This window comes from Eupeodes corollae, chromosome 1 (genome assembly GCF_945859685.1).
Source record: "Eupeodes corollae chromosome 1, idEupCoro1.1, whole genome shotgun sequence".
Lineage (NCBI taxonomy): Eukaryota > Metazoa > Arthropoda > Insecta > Diptera > Syrphidae > Eupeodes > Eupeodes corollae.
In genome coordinates this window covers 77,565,205-77,580,065 of record NC_079147.1, presented here as the reverse complement: position 1 = coordinate 77,580,065, position 14,861 = coordinate 77,565,205, and the positions used below count along the sequence as shown (strand labels likewise).

At 41.7% G+C, this 14,861-nt stretch overlaps 1 protein-coding gene across 1 annotated transcript in view; it reads left to right on the top strand.

Annotated features, from left to right (window-relative positions):
• Positions 1 to 14,861, top strand: part of LOC129940530 (uncharacterized protein DDB_G0283357-like) — a 43,470-nt gene that overhangs the window by 3,143 nt on the left and 25,466 nt on the right. The window lies entirely within an intron of this gene.

The following is a 14,861-nucleotide window of genomic DNA, read 5'->3' as shown; positions in this document are numbered from 1 at the left end:
AACCACAGTCTACAGAAAGCATCCAAGGACAAGATCAACCAACAAGTTCTACTGAACGAATTCCTGTTCGTAACAGTTCTCAAACGATAACGATCACCACATATTCTGAAGACTCGACTGAAAATGTTTCTTCAACCACAATTCAGCCCTTGCAAACAACAGAAAGAATTGAACCAGTGGAATCCGAATCGACAAACAGTCCTTTCAACCCAGATAATAGAGACTCCACGACAGTAATTCAACCACAGTCTACTGAAAGCACCGAAGGACAAAATCAACCAACAAGTTCTAGTGAACAAATTCCTGTTCGTAACAGTTCTCAAACGATAACGATCACCACATATTCTGAAGACTCCACTGAAAATGTTTCTTCAACCACAATTCAGCCCTTGGAAACAACAGAAAGAATTGAAATAGTGGAATCCGAATCGGCAAACAGTCCTTTCAACCCAGATAGTGGAGACTCAACGTCAGCAAGCCAACCACAGTCTACAGAAAGCACCGAAAGACAAAATCAACCAACAAGTTCTACTGAACGAATTCCTGTTCGTAACAGTTCTCAAACGATAACGATCACCACATATTCTGAAGACTCCACTGAAAATGTTTCTTCAACCACAATTCAGCCCTTGGAAACAACAGAAAGAATTGAACCAGTGGATTCCGAATCGACAAACAGTCCTTTCAACCCAGATAATAGAGACTCAACGACAGTAATTCAACCACAGTCTACTGAAAGCACCGAAGGACAAAATCAACCAACAAGTTCTACTGAACGAATTCCTGTTCGTAACAGTTCTCAAACGATAACGATCACCACATATTCTGAAGACTCCACTGAAAATGTTTCTTCAACCACAATTCAGCCCTTGCAAACAACAGAAAGAATTGAAGCAGTGGAATCCGAATCGAGAAACAGTCCTTCCAACCCAGATAATGGAGGCTCAACGTCAGTTACCCAACCACAGTCTACAGAAAGCACCCAAGGTCAAGATCAACCAACGAGTTCTACTGAACGAATTCCTGTTCGTAACAGTTCTCAAACGATAACGATCACCACATATTCTGAAGACTCCACTGAAAATGTTTCTTCAACCACAATTCAGCCCTTGCAAACAACAGAAAGAATTGAAGCAGTGGATTCCGAATCGACAAACAGTCCTTTCAACCCAGATAATAGAGACTCAACGATAGTAATTCAACCACAGTCTACTGAAAGCACCGAAGGACAAAATCAACCAACAAGTTCTACTGAACGAATTCCTGTTCGTAACAGTTCTCAAACGATAACGATCACCACATATTCTGAAGACTCCACTGAAAATGTTTCTTCAACCACAATTCAGCCCTTGCAAACAACAGAAAGAATTGAAGCAGTGGAATCCGAATCGAGAAACAGTCCTTCCAACCCAGATAATGGAGGCTCAACGTCAGTTACCCAACCACAGTCTACAGAAAGCACCCAAGGTCAAGATCAACCAACAAGTTCTACTGAACGAATTCCTGTTCGTAACAGTTCTCAAACGATAACGATCACCACATATTCTGAAGACTCCACTGAAAATGTTTCTTCAACCACAATTCAGGCCTTGCAAACAACAGAAAGAATTGAACCAGTGGAATCCGAATCGACAAACAGTCCTTCTAACCCAGATAATGGAGGTTCAACGTCAGTAACCCAACCACAGTCTACAGAAAGCACCGAAGGACAAGATCAACCAACAAGTTCTACTGAACGAATTCCTGTTCGTAACAGTTCTCAAACGATAACGATCACCACATATTCTGAAGACTCCACTGAAAATGTTTCTTCAACCACAATTCAGCCCTTGCAAACAACAGAAAGAATGGAAGCAGTGGAATCCGAATCGACAAACAGTCCTTTCGACCCAGATAGTGGAGACTCAACGTCAGCAAGCCAACCACAGTCTACAGAAAGCACCCAAGGACAAGATCAACCAACAAGTTCTACTGAACGAATTCCTGTTCGTAACAGTTCTCAAACGATAACGATCACCACATATTCTGAAGACTCGACTGAAAATGTTTCTTCAACCACAATTCAGCCCTTGCAAACAACAGAAAGAATTGAACCAGTGGAATCCGAATCGGCAAACAGTCCTTTCAACCCAGATAGTGGAGACTCAACGTCAGCAAGCCAACCACAGTCTACAGAAAGCACCGAAGGACAAAATCAACCAACAAGTTCTACTGAACGAATTCCTGTTCGTAACAGTTCTCAAACGATAACGATCACCACATATTTTGAAGACTCCACTGAAAATGTTTCTTCAACCACAATTCAGCCCTTGGAAACAACAGAAAGAATTGAACCAGTGGAATCCGAATCGACAAACAGTCCTTTCAACCCAGATAGTGGAGACTCAACGTCAGCAAGCCAACCACAGTCTACAGAAAGCATCCAAGGACAAGATCAACCAACAAGTTCTACTGAACGAATTCCTGTTCGTAACAGTTCTCAAACGATAACGATCACCACATATTCTGAAGCCTCCACTGAAAATGTTTCTTCAACCACAATTCAGCCCTTGGAAACAACAGAAAGAATTGAACCAGTGGATTCCGAATCGACAAACAGTCCTTTCAACCCAGATAATAGAGACTCAACGACAGTAATTCAACCACAGTCTACTGAAAGCACCGAAGGACAAAATCAACCAACAAGTTCTACTCAACGAATTCCTGTTCGTAACAGTTCTCAAACGATAACGATCACCACATATTCTGAAGACTCGACTGAAAATGTTTCTTCAACCACAATTCAGCCCTTGCAAACAACAGAAAGAATTGAACCAGTGGAATCCGAATCGACAAACAGTCCTTTCAACCCAGATAATGGGGACTCAACGTCAGTTACCCAACCACAGTCTACAGAAAGCACCCAAGGACAAAATCAACCAACAAGTTCTACTGAACGAATTCCTGTTCGTAACAGTTCTCAAACGATAACGATCACCACATATTCTGAAGACTCCACTGAAAATGTTTCTTCAACCACAATTCAGCCCTTGGAAACAACAGAAAGAATTGAACCAGTGCAAACAACAGAAAGAATTGAAGCAGTGGAATCCGAATCGACAAACAGTCCTTTCAACCCAGATAGTGGAGACTCAACGTCAGCAAGCCAACCACAGTCTACAGAAAGCATCCAAGGACAAGATCAACCAACAAGTTCTACTGAACGAATTCCTGTTCGTAACAGTTCTCAAACGATAACGATCACCACATATTCAGAAGACTCCACTGAAAATGTTTCTTCAACCACAATTCAGCCCTTGGAAACAACAGAAAGAATTGAACCAGTGGATTCCGAATCGACAAACAGTCCTTTCAACCCAGATAATAGAGACTCAACGACAGTAATTCAACCACAGTCTACTGAAAGCACCGAAGGACAAAATCAACCAACAAGTTCTACTGAACGAATTCCTGTTCGTAACAGTTCTCAAACGATAACGATCACCACATATTCTGAAGACTCCACTGAAAATGTTTCTTCAACCACAATTCAGCCCTTGCAAACAACAGAAAGAATTGAAGCAGTGGAATCCGAATCGACAAACAGTCCTTTCAACCCAGATAGTGGAGACTCAACGTCAGTAAGCCAACCACAGTCTACAGTAAGCACCCAAGGACAAGATCAACCAACAAGTTCTACTGAACGAATTCCTGTTCGTAACAGTTCTCAAACGATAACGATCACCACATATTCTGAAGACTCCACTGAAAATGTTTCTTCAACCACAATTCAGCCCTTGCAAACAACAGAAAGAATTGAACCAGTGGAATCCGAATCGACAAACAGTCCTTTCAACCCAGATAATGGAGACTCAACGTCAGTTACCCAACCACAGTCTACAGAAAGCACCCAAGGACAAGATCAACCAACAAGTTCTACTGAACGAATTCCTGTTCGTAACAGTTCTCAAACGATAACGATCACCACATATTCTGAAGACTCCACTGAAAATGTTTCTTCAACCACAATTCAGCCCTTGGAAACAACAGAAAGAATTGAACCAGTGGAATCCGAATCAACAAACAGTCCTTCTAACCCAGATAATGGAGGTTCAACGTCAGTTACCCAACCACAGTCTACAGAAAGCACCCAAGGACAAAATCAACCAACAAGTTCTACTGAACGAATTCCTGTTCGTAACAGTTCTCAAACGATAACGATCACCACATATTCTGAAGCCTCCACTGAAAATGTTTCTTCAACCACAATTCAGCCCTTGGAAACAACAGAAAGAATTGAACCAGTGGATTCCGAATCGACAAACAGTCCTTTCAACCCAGATAATAGAGACTCAACGACAGTAATTCAACCACAGTCTACTGAAAGCACCGAAGGACAAAATCAACCAACAAGTTCTACTCAACGAATTCCTGTTCGTAACAGTTCTCAAACGATAACGATCACCACATATTCTGAAGACTCGACTGAAAATGTTTCTTCAACCACAATTCAGCCCTTGCAAACAACAGAAAGAATTGAACCAGTGGAATCCGAATCGACAAACAGTCCTTTCAACCCAGATAATGGGGACTCAACGTCAGTTACCCAACCACAGTCTACAGAAAGCACCCAAGGACAAAATCAACCAACAAGTTCTACTGAACGAATTCCTGTTCGTAACAGTTCTCAAACGATAACGATCACCACATATTCTGAAGACTCCACTGAAAATGTTTCTTCAACCACAATTCAGCCCTTGGAAACAACAGAAAGAATTGAACCAGTGCAAACAACAGAAAGAATTGAAGCAGTGGAATCCGAATCGACAAACAGTCCTTTCAACCCAGATAGTGGAGACTCAACGTCAGCAAGCCAACCACAGTCTACAGAAAGCATCCAAGGACAAGATCAACCAACAAGTTCTACTGAACGAATTCCTGTTCGTAACAGTTCTCAAACGATAACGATCACCACATATTCTGAAGACTCCACTGAAAATGTTTCTTCAACCACAATTCAGCCCTTGGAAACAACAGAAAGAATTGAACCAGTGGATTCCGAATCGACAAACAGTCCTTTCAACCCAGATAATAGAGACTCAACGACAGTAATTCAACCACAGTCTACTGAAAGCACCGAAGGACAAAATCAACCAACAAGTTCTACTGAACGAATTCCTGTTCGTAACAGTTCTCAAACGATAACGATCACCACATATTCTGAAGACTCCACTGAAAATGTTTCTTCAACCACAATTCAGCCCTTGCAAACAACAGAAAGAATTGAAGCAGTGGAATCCGAATCGACAAACAGTCCTTTCAACCCAGATAGTGGAGACTCAACGTCAGTAAGCCAACCACAGTCTACAGTAAGCACCCAAGGACAAGATCAACCAACAAGTTCTACTGAACGAATTCCTGTTCGTAACAGTTCTCAAACGATAACGATCACCACATATTCTGAAGACTCCACTGAAAATGTTTCTTCAACCACAATTCAGCCCTTGCAAACAACAGAAAGAATTGAACCAGTGGAATCCGAATCGACAAATAGTCCTTTCAACCCAGATAATGGAGACTCAACGTCAGTTACCCAACCACAGTCTACAGAAAGCACCCAAGGACAAGATCAACCAACAAGTTCTACTGAACGAATTCCTGTTCGTAACAGTTCTCAAACGATAACGATCACCACATATTCTGAAGACTCCACTGAAAATGTTTCTTCAACCACAATTCAGCCCTTGGAAACAACAGAAAGAATTGAACCAGTGGAATCCGAATCAACAAACAGTCCTTCTAACCCAGATAATGGAGGTTCAACGCCAGTTACCCAACCACAGTCTACAGAAAGCACCCAAGGACAAAATCAACCAACAAGTTCTTCTGAACGAATTCCTGTTCGTAACAGTTCTCAAACGATAACGATCACCACATATTCTGAAGACTCCAATGAAAATGTTTCTTCAACCACAATTCAGCCCTTGGAAACAACAGAAAGAATTGAAGCAGTGGATTCCGAATCGACAAACAGTCCTTTCAACCCAGATAGTGGAGACACAACGTCAGCAAGCCAACCACAGTCTACAGAAAGCACCGAAGGACAAGATCAACCAACAAGTTCTACTGAACGAATTCCTGTTCGTAACAGTTCTCAAACGATAACGATCACCACATATTCTGAAGACTCGACTGAAAATGTTTCTTCAACCACAATTCAGCCCTTGGAAACAACAGAAAGAATTGAAGCAGTGGATTCCGAATCGACAAACAGTCCTTTCAACCCAGATAATGGAGACTCAACGTCAGTTACCCAACCACAGTCTACAGAAAGCACCCAAGGACAAGATCAACCAACAAGTTCTACTGAACGAATTCCTGTTCGTAACAGTTCTCAAACGATAACGATCACCACATATTCTGAAGACTCCACTGAAAATGTTTCTTCAACCACAATTCAGCCCTTGCAAACAACAGAAAGAATTGAACCAGTGGAATCCGAATCGACAAACAGTCCTTCTAACCCAGATAATGGAGGTTCAACGTCAGTTATCCAACCACAGTCTTTAGAAAGCACCCAAGGACAAGATCAACCATCAAGTTTTACTGAACGAATTCCTGTTCGTAACAGTTCTCAAACGATAACGATCACCACATATTCTGAAGACTCGACTGAAAATGTTTCTTCAACCACAATTCAGCCCTTGGAAACAACAGAAAGAATTGAACCAGTGGATTCCGAACCGACAAACAGTCCTTTCAACCCAGATAATAGAAACTCAACGACAGTAATTCAACCACAGTCTACAGAAAGCACCCAAGGACAAGATCAACCATCAAGTTCTACTGAACGAATTCCTGTTCGTAACAGTTCTCAAACGATAACGATCACCACATATTCTGAAGACTCCACTGAAAATGTTTCTTCAACCACAATTCAGCCCTTGCAAACAACAGAAAGAAATGAACCAGTGGAATCCGAATCGACAAACAGTCCTTCTAACCCAGATAATGGAGGTTCAACGTCAGTTACCCAACCACAGTCTACAGAAAGCACCCAAGGACAAGATCAACCATCAAGTTTTACTGAACGAATTCCTGTTCGTAACAGTTCTCAAACGATAACGATCACCACATATTCTGAAGACTCCACTGAAAATGTTTCTTCAACCACAATTCAGCCCTTGCAAACAACAGAAAGAATTGAACCAGTGGAATCCGAATCGACAAACAGTCCTTCTAACCCAGATAATGGAGGTTCAACGTCAGTTACCCAACCACAGTCTACAGAAAGCACCGAAGGACAAGATCAACCATCAAGTTTTACTGAACGAATTCCTGTTCGTAACAGTTCTCAAACGATAACGATCACCACATATTCTGAAGACTCCACTGAAAATGTTTCTTCAACCACAATTCAGCCCTTGCAAACAACAGAAAGAAATGAACCAGTGGAATCCGAATCGACAACCAGTCGTTTCAACCCAGATAGTGGAGACTCAACGTCAGCAAGCCAACCACAGTCTACAGAAAGCACCCAAGGACAAGATCAACCAACAAGTTCTACTGAACGAATTCCTGTTCGTAACAGTTCTCAAACGATAACGATCACCACATATTCTGAAGACTCCACTGAAAATGTTTCTTCAACCACAATTCAGCCCTTGGAAACAACAGAAAGAATTGAACCAGTGGATTCCGAATCGACAAACAGTCCTTTCAACCCAGATAATAGAGACTCAACGACAGTAATTCAACCACAGTCTACTGAAAGCACCGAAGGACAAAATCAACCAACAAGTTCTACTGAACGAATTCCTGTTCGTAACAGTTCTCAAACGATAACGATCACCACATATTCTGAAGACTCCACTGAAAATGTTTCTTCAACCACAATTCAGCCCTTGGAAACAACAGAAAGAATTGAACCAGTGGATTCCGAATCGACAAACAGTCCTTTCAACCCAGATAATAGAGACTCAACGACAGTAATTCAACCACAGTCTACTGAAAGCACCCAAGGACAAAATCAACCAACAAGTTCTACTGAACGAATTCCTGTTCGTAACAGTTCTCAAACGATAACGATCACCACATATTCTGAAGACTCGACTGAAAATGTTTCTTCAACCACAATTCAGCCCTTGGAAACAACAGAAAGAATTGAAACAGTGGATTCCGAATCGACAAACAGTCCTTTCAACCCAGATAATAGAGACTCAACGACAGTAATTCAACCACAGTCTACTGAAAGCACCGAAGGACAAAATCAGCCAACAAGTTCTACTGAACGAATTCCTGTTCGTAACAGTTCTCAAACGATAACGATCACCACATATTCTGAAGACTCCACTGAAAATGTTTCTTCAACCACAATTCAGCCCTTGCAAACAACAGAAAGAATTGAACCAGTGGAATCCGAATCGACAAACAGTCCTTTCAACCCAGATAATGGAGACTCAACGTCAGTAATTCAACCACAGTCTACAGAAAGCAGCCAAGGACAAGATCAACCAACAAGTTCTACTGAACGAATTCCTGTTCGTAACAGTTCTCAAACGATAACGATCACCACATATTCTGAAGACTCCACTGAAAATGTTTCTTCAACCACAATTCAGCCCTTGGAAACAACAGAAAGAATTGAACCAGTGGAATCCGAATCCACAAACAGTCCTTTCAACCCAGATAGTGGAGACTCAACGTCAGCAAGCCAACCACAGTCTACAGAAAGCATCCAAGGACAAGATCAACCAACAAGTTCTACTGAACGAATTCCTGTTCGTAACAGTTCTCAAACGATAACGATCACCACATATTCTGAAGCCTCCACTGAAAATGTTTCTTCAACCACAATTCAGCCCTTGGAAACAACAGAAAGAATTGAACCAGTGGATTCCGAATCGACAAACAGTCCTTTCAACCCAGATAATAGAGACTCAACGACAGTAATTCAACCACAGTCTACTGAAAGCACCGAAGGACAAAATCAACCAACAAGTTCTACTCAACGAATTCCTGTTCGTAACAGTTCTCAAACGATAACGATCACCACATATTCTGAAGACTCCACTGAAAATGTTTCTTCAACCACAATTCAGCCCTTGCAAACAACAGAAAGAATTGAACCAGTGGAATCCGAATCGACAAACAGTCCTTTCAACCCAGATAATGGAGACTCAACGTCAGTTACCCAACCACAGTCTACAGAAAGCACCCAAGGACAAGATCAACCAACAAGTTCTACTGAACGAATTCCTGTTCGTAACAGTTCTCAAACGATAACGATCACCACATATTCTGAAGACTCGACTGAAAATGTTTCTTCAACCACAATTCAGCCCTTGGAAACAACAGAAAGAATTGAACCAGTGCAAACAACAGAAAGAATTGAAGCAGTGGAATCCGAATCGACAAACAGTCCTTTCAACCCAGATAGTGGAGACTCAACGTCAGCAAGCCAACCACAGTCTACAGAAAGCATCCAAGGACAAGATCAACCAACAAGTTCTACTGAACGAATTCCTGTTCGTAACAGTTCTCAAACGATAACGATCACCACATATTCTGAAGACTCCACTGAAAATGTTTCTTCAACCACAATTCAGCCCTTGGAAACAACAGAAAGAATTGAACCAGTGGATTCCGAATCGACAACCAGTCCTTTCAACCCAGATAATAGAGACTCAACGACAGTAATTCAACCACAGTCTACTGAAAGCACCGAAGGACAAAATCAACCAACAAGTTCTACTGAACGAATTCCTGTTCGTAACAGTTCTCAAACGATAACGATCACCACATATTCTGAAGACTCCACTGAAAATGTTTCTTCAACCACAATTCAGCCCTTGCAAACAACAGAAAGAATTGAACCAGTGGAATCCGAATCGACAAACAGTCCTTTCAACCCAGATAGTGGAGACTCAACGTCAGCAAGCCAACCACAGTCTACAGTAAGCACCCAAGGACAAGATCAACCAACAAGTTCTACTGAACGAATTCCTGTTCGTAACAGTTCTCAAACGATAACGATCACCACATATTCTGAAGACTCCACTGAAAATGTTTCTTCAACCACAATTCAGCCCTTGCAAACAACAGAAAGAATTGAACCAGTGGAATCCGAATTGACAAACAGTCCTTCTAACCCAGATAATGGAGATTCAACGTCAGTTACCCAACCACAGTCTACAAAAAGCACCCAAGGACAAGATCAACCAACAAGTTCTACTGAACGAATTCCTGTTCGTAACAGTTCTCAAACGATAACGATCACCACATATTCTGAAGACTCCACTGAAAATGTTTCTTCAACCACAATTCAGCCCTTGCAAACAACAGAAAGAATTGAACCAGTGGAATCCGAATCGACAAACAGTCCTTTCAACCCAGATAGTGGAGACTCAACGTCAGCAAGCCAACCACAGTCTACAGTAAGCACCCAAGGACAAGATCAACCAACAAGTTCTACTGAACGAATTCCTGTTCGTAACAGTTCTCAAACGATAACGATCACCACATATTCTGAAGACTCCACTGAAAATGTTTCTTCAACCACAATTCAGCCCTTGCAAACAACAGAAAGAATTGAACCAGTGGAATCCGAATCGACAAACAGTCCTTTCAACCCAGATAGTGGAGACTCAACGTCAGCAAGCCAACCACAGTCTACAGAAAGCACCCAAGGACAAGATCAACCAACAAGTTCTACTGAACGAATTCCTGTTCGTAACAGTGCTCAAACGATAACGATCACCACATATTCTGAAGACTCCACTGAAAATGTTTCTTCAACCACAATTCAGCCCTTGGAAACAACAGAAAGAATTGAAGCAGTGGATTCCGAATCGACAAACAGTCCTTTCAACCCAGATAATAGAGACTCAACGACAGTAATTCAACCACAGTCTACTGAAAGCACCGAAGGACAAGATCAACCAACAAGTTCTACTGAACGAATTCCTGTTCGTAACAGTTCTCAAACGATAACGATCACCACATATTCTGAAGACTCCACTGAAAATGTTTCTTCAACCAAACTTCAGCCCTTGGAAACAACAGAAAGAATTGAAGCAGTGGATTCCGAATCGACAAACAGTCCTTTCAACCCAGATAATGGAGACTCAACGTCAGTTACCCAACCACAGTCTACAGAAAGCACCCAAGGACAAGATCAACCAACAAGTTCTACTGAACGAATTCCTGTTCGTAACAGTTCTCAAACGATAACGATCACCACATATTCAGAAGACTCCACTGAAAATGTTTCTTCAACCACAATTCAGCCCTTGGAAACAACAGAAAGAATTGAACCAGTGGATTCCGAATCGACAAACAGTCCTTTCAACCCAGATAATAGAGACTCAACGACAGTAATTCAACCACAGTCTACTGAAAGCACCGAAGGACAAAATCAACCAACAAGTTCTACTGAACGAATTCCTGTTCGTAACTGCTCTCAAACGATAACGATCACCACATATTCTGAAGACTCCACTGAAAATGTTTCTTCAACCACAATTCAGCCCTTGCAAACAACAGAAAGAAATGAACCAGTGGAATCCGAATTGACAAACAGTCCTTCTAACCCAGATAATGGAGGTTCAACGTCAGTTACCCAACCACAGTCTACAGAAAACACCCAAGGACAAGATCAACCAACAAGTTCTACTGAACGAATTCCTGTTCGTAACAGTTCTCAAACGATAACGATCACCACCTATTCTGAAGACTCCACTGAAAATGTTTCTTCAACCACAATTCAGCCCTTGCAAACAACAGAAAGAATTGAACCAGTGGAATCCGAATCGACAAACAGTCGTTTCAACCCAGATAGTGGAGACTCAACGTCAGCAAGCCAACCACAGTCTACTGAAAGCACCCAAGGACAAGATCAACCAACAATTTCTACTGAACGAATTCCTGTTCGTAACAGTTCTCAAACGATAACGATCACCACATATTCTGAAGACTCCACTGAAAATGTTTCTTCAACCACAATTCAGCCCTTGGAAACAACAGAAAGAATTGAACCAGTGGATTACGAATCGACAAACAGTCCTTTCAACCCAGATAATGGAGACTCAACGTCAGTTACCCAACCACAGTCTACAGAAAGCACCCAAGGACAAGATCAACCAACAAGTTCTACTGAACGAATTCCTGTTCGTAACAGTTCTCAAACGATAACGATCACCACCTATTCTGAAGACTCCACTGAAAATGTTTCTTCAACCACAATTCAGCCCTTGCAAACAACAGAAAGAATTGAACCAGTGGAATCCGAATCGACAAACAGTCGTTTCAACCCAGATAGTGGAGACTCAACGTCAGCAAGCCAACCACAGTCTACTGAAAGCACCCAAGGACAAAATGAACCAACAAGTTCTACTGAACGAATTCCTGTTCGTAACAGTTCTCAAACGATAACGATCACCACATATTCTGAAGACTCCACTGAAAATGTTTCTTCAACCACAATTCAGCCCTTGCAAACAACAGAAAGAATTGAACCAGTGGATTCCGAATCGACAAACAGTCCTTTCAACCCAGATAATGGAGACTCAACGTCAGTTACCCAACCACAGTCTACAGAAAGCACCCAAGGACAAGATCAACCAACAAGTTCTACTGAACGAATTCCTGTTCGTAACAGTTCTCAAACGATAACGATCACCACATATTCTGAAGACTCCACTGAAAATGTTTCTTCAACCACAATTCAGCCCTTGCAAACAACAGAAAGAATTGAACCAGTGGAATCCGAATCGACAAACAGTCGTTTCAACCCAGATAGTGGAGACTCAACGTCAGCAAGCCAACCACAGTCTACTGAAAGCACCCAAGGACAAAATCAACCAACAAGTTCTACTGAACGAATTCCTGTTCGTAACAGTTCTCAAACGATAACGATCACCACATATTCTGAAGACTCCACTGAAAATGTTTCTTCAACCACAATTCAGCCCTTGCAAACAACAGAAAGAATTGAATCAGTGGAATCCGAATCGACAAACAGTCCTTTCAACCCAGATAATGGAGGTTCAACGTCAGTTACCCAACCACAGTCTACAGAAAGCACCCAAGGACAAGATCAACCAACAAGTTCTACTGAACGAATTCCTGTTCGTAACAGTTCTCAAACGATAACGATCACTACATATTCTGAAGACTTGACTGAAAATGTTTCTTCAACCACAATTCAGCCCTTGGAAACAACAGAAAGAATTGAACCAGTGGAATCCGAATCGACAAACAGTCCTTTCAACCCAGATAATAGAGACTCAACGACAGTAATTCAACCACAGTCTACTGAAAGCACCGAAGGACAAAATCAACCAACAAGTTCTACTGAACGAATTCCTGTTCGTAACAGTTCTCAAACGATAACGATTACCACATATTCTGAAGACTCCACTGAAAATGTTTCTTCAACCACAATTCAGCTCTTGCAAACAACAGAAAGAATTGAACCAGTGGAATCCGAATCGACAAACAGTCCTTTCAACCCAGATAATGGAGACTCAACGTCAGCAAGCCAATCACAGTCTACAGAAAGCACCCAAGGACAAAATCAACCAACAAGTTCTACTGAACGAATTCCTGTTCGTAACAGTTCTCAAACGATAACGATCACTACATATTCTGAAGACTTGACTGAAAATGTTTCTTCAACCACAATTCAGCCCTTGCAAACAACAGAAAGAATTGAACCAGTGGAATCCGAATCGACAAACAGTCCTTTCAACCCAGATAGTGGAGACTCAACGTCAGTTACCCAACCACAGTCTACAGAAAGCACCCAAGGACAAGATCAACCAACAAGTTCTACTGAGCGAATTCCTGTTCGTAACAGTTCTCAAACGATAACGATCACCACATATTCTGAAGACTCCACTGAAAATGTTTCTTCAACCACAATTCAGCCCTTGCAAACAACAGAAAGAATTGAACCAGTGGAATCCGAATCGACAAACAGTCCTTTTAACCCAGATAGTGGAGACTCAACGTCAGCAAGCCAACCACAGTCTACAGAAAGCACCCAAGGACAAGGTCAACCAACAAGTTCTACTGAACGAATTCCTGTTCGTAACAGTTCTCAAACCATAACGATCACCACATATTCTGAAGACTCCACTGAATATGTTTCTTCAACCACAATTCAGCCCTTGCAAACAACAGAAAGAATTGAAACAGTGGATTCCGAATCGACAAACAGTCCTTTCAACCCAGATAATAGAGACTCAACGACAGTAATTCAACCACAGTCTACTGAAAGCACCGAAGGACAAAATCAACCAACAAGTTCTACTGAACGAATTCCTGTTCGTAACAGTTCTCAAACGATAACGATCACCACATATTCTGAAGACTCCACTGAAAATGTTCTTTCAACCACAATTCAGCCCTTGGAAACAACAGAAAGAATTGAACCAGTGGAATCCGAATCAACAAACAGTCCTTCTAACCCAGATAATGGAGGTTCAACGTCAGTTACCCAACCACAGTCTACAGAAAGCACCCAAGGACAAGATCAACCAACAAGTTCTACTGAACGAATTCCTCTTCGTAACAGTTCTCAAACGATAACGATCACCACATATTCTGAAGACTCGACTGAAAATGTTTCTTCAACCACAATTCAGCCCTTGCAAACAACAGAAAGAATTGAACCAGTGGAATCCGAATCGACAAACAGTCCTTCTAACCCAGATAATGGAGGTTCAACGTCAGTTACCCAACCACAGTCTACAGAAAGCAGCCAAGGACAAGATCAACCAACAAGTTCTACTGAACGAATTCCTGTTCGTAACAGTTCTCAAACGATAACGATCACTACATATTCTGAAGACTTGACTGAAAATGTTTCTTCAACCACA